At 37.9% G+C, this 3474-nt stretch overlaps 1 pseudogene; it reads left to right on the forward strand.

The window, feature by feature from the left end:
- Window positions 1-401: 401 nt before the first annotated feature.
- On the forward strand, window positions 402-2455 carry LOC135196506 (uncharacterized; annotated as a pseudogene).
- The last annotated feature ends 1019 nt before the right edge of the window (window positions 2456-3474 follow it).

Genomic DNA, 3474 nt, shown 5'->3' on the forward strand with positions numbered 1-3474 from the left:
TGCACCTCGCCTGGTGCACTGCAAGCATTACTACTATGCATTTCAGGGCCGTGTCCAATTGATTTTCGTTGATAAAATCCTATCAAAACATCGGATATGGGTCACATTTTGGAAATAGGTATTTGAAGTCACAGCCTAATTGGCAAAAATATCCAGTAATGTCTAATGTGAATAATGAAGGCACTTACTAGAGTAAATATAAGAAATTGAAAGGGTAACTTAGCTAAATTTAGACGCACCCAGAGAGAGGCTACTTGTGACGTGAACTATGACATCAGACGTAGTACCCAGTAAACTTTCCATTCACAATAGTAAACACGCCGATAACAGGAGGAGGACAGCAGAGCATTCATACATCAAAGCCAATCTGTTATACGTGACTGCTGTCTGGTGCTTCACTTATGGCAGGCCTGGCAAATTGTCCTCGTGGCTGCAAGACTGCTTTCGTGCTGCGTGTTTTTGCAGTATGCAATAAAGAAAAGAACCGCATGCGTCACATGATTAATATCAACAGGTAAGTGGATAACAGATCATGCACAAACACCAAATGATTCAGACAGGAAGCCTAAATTAAATTTTATAGGGGTCATACTTGAATGACGAGTTTGGAAAAAAAATGAGATATAAAAATATTTTGTTTATATTAATGTATATCTAAATTTTCACAATAAGAAACTATCTCACTGACTAGCTTCATCAACCATATTTAACAATTTACCTATTCTACTGATCTCCTTATATATATATATATATATATATATATATATATATTTATATATATATATATATATATATATATATATATATATTATATACATATATATATATATATATAATCTATATAATATAATATATATATATATATATACACTGTACTTACACACACACACATTTATATATAAAGCTTCATTTATAAATTATGTGTATGTGCATGTATGTACTATATATGTCTAAGTTCATATATGTAAAGCATTTATATATCTCTAAATATTCTACTCATACTCTTCCTGATGTCGAAGTATGAATAATAACAATAATGATGATTATATTAATAACAACAATAATGATAATAACTGTGACGAATATTAATGTGATTATTATGACTTATAATATTTCCAATTTCTTTGCATGAACGTGTGCGTAGAGAAAACAAAGTATAACATATAATGCATTTTTATTCACTGGCTAAATACTGGTCTTTGTCCACACAGGCCCTACGACCGTGTGACAAATTTCATGGGTATCACGTCGCTTTCTGTGAGGAAGATTGTTCACCGTAACAGATCAGTGATCTCACATGAGTCTGCTGTTGAAGTATTTCCTATACCACAAGTCTTTGATAATTTTACAGTGGGTGACATTCGTCGGTTTGTTCACGAGATATTTGCTGCAAAGCAAGTATTTACTGTTAGAACCCTGATGACAGATTTGAAGACAGCCACCATAATCCCTGAAACAACCTCCGAGATAGCGGTGTGGCGGCTCCTGCAAGATATGGGATTCAGATATAAAACGTCTCAACGAAAGATGCATCTTGCAAAAGAGTCCATTGATGTGGTTTGCCGACGGATCGGGGCTCTCCGGGCTCTGAAGCACCATCGAGAAGATGGAAGGGAGATAGTATATGTCGATGAGACGTGGTTCAGCACCAGAATGAGCCACAACAGAAAGTGAGTGGACACCGCACAACCTGTTACCAGTGCCACGCATAGCCGACAGGTACCACCTGGCGAGGGAGAGCGCTTCGTGGTGGTAGCAGCTGGCACAGCAAATTGATTTATTGAAGGCTCTTTCCTTTGTTATCCTGCAAAGAGTACAAATGGCGATTACCACGGGGAAATGACAGGCGAGCTGTTCATACGCTGGTTAACAACGCAGCTTCTACCATTGCTGCCTGAACCATCAGTGTTGGTGCTCGACAACGCACTTTATCACAGCCAGCTATTAGACGAGTGTCGGTGTCCTACCACGGCCACCAAGAAAGCAGACCTTATTACCTGGCTTCAGAGTCGCCGAATCCCTACCCCAGACGGTGCCACAAGACCTGAGCTGTTGCTCATATGTCAACAGAACAGGCCAAAACCACAGTACATCGTGGACAACATAATTCGAGAGTGGGAACACGAGGTGGTGCGTCTGCCACCTGCCCACCCAGAGCTCAATGCCATTGAGCAAGTATGGGAGTGTATGAAACGTCATGTGCGTTCATCTTTACAGCGATTCACCCGGGCAGACTTGCAGGCAAGACTGGAGGAAGCCAAGCTTTTGGCCACTGAAAGTGTTTGGGGGTCTGCAGTGAAACGATCTCGAGCCTTTGAGGATGGGTATTGGTCAATGGACAACATTCAAGAGCCTGTTGGACCTATCATTATAAACTTAGACAACGATGACGAGGATATAGAAGACCTATACCTGGATGATGACGATGATGAAAATTAATAAAAATTATTTTGGTTGTGTGTTCTCTATTTTCTTTTTTTTCCCCTTTACTCATTTAGAAATATTGATTTCTGTATTTGTAACGAAACTTCTTTACTTATGGTCTGCTCAATTAGCAAGACTCAGATTCGAACAAGTTCTGTCTTAATCTTAAACAAACAACAACATATGCTTTTACAAAGTTTTATATTTTAATCTTTGTATAAGTTTATTTCACATTTCAGTTTTAATGTAGTTCAGCAGAATAGTTGGATTAATGGATTATAAAATTTATGTTATAGCCCAAGTGCTTAGACTATGAATTATGAGTATCATATTGCACTACAATGTAGTTATGCTTAAAGGATATATATATATATATATATATATATATATAATATATATATATATATATATATATATATATATATATAGAGAGAAGAGAGAGAGAGAGAGAGAGAAGAAGTGTATAGGGTAGCTGTTTGTGTGTCTTCATTCATAAAGTGGCTATACGACTGGAGTGTCTAGTAACTACGTCATACTACAGTAGAGTATCAATGAGTGGGAGGGCCTTTAGTAATGACGTCTACATAGTCTCTCTCTGGGTGCGTCTAAATTTAGCTAAGTTACCCTTTCAGTTTCTTAGATTTACCCTGGTAAGTGCCTTTATTATTCACATTAGACATTATTGCATATTTTTGCCAACTAGGCTGTGGCTTCAAATACCTATTTCCAAAATGTGACCCATATCCGATGTTTTGGTAGGATTTTATCAGCGAAAATCAATTGGACACGGCCAAGAAATGCATAGTAAATGATCCCACTTTTTAGTATTTTACTTTACCTCCATTCTTGCTGTCCAGCACCTCTCACTATTACTGCTTATTGGAAGCAGCTCCACCTTTAGCTCATCGTCCTTCATCTCAACTATTTTCTGAATCTCTTTATCTTGCTGTCCAACCTCTCCAACTCCTATTCGTCGTCTCAAGCACCGAACGGCCGAAAGAAAGAGTTCTCCAGTGCTTGCTTTGACAGCCTGAATTTCATAAAATCCAT

The sequence above is a fragment of the Macrobrachium nipponense genome, chromosome 18, assembly GCF_015104395.2.
Source record: "Macrobrachium nipponense isolate FS-2020 chromosome 18, ASM1510439v2, whole genome shotgun sequence".
Lineage (NCBI taxonomy): Eukaryota > Metazoa > Arthropoda > Malacostraca > Decapoda > Palaemonidae > Macrobrachium > Macrobrachium nipponense.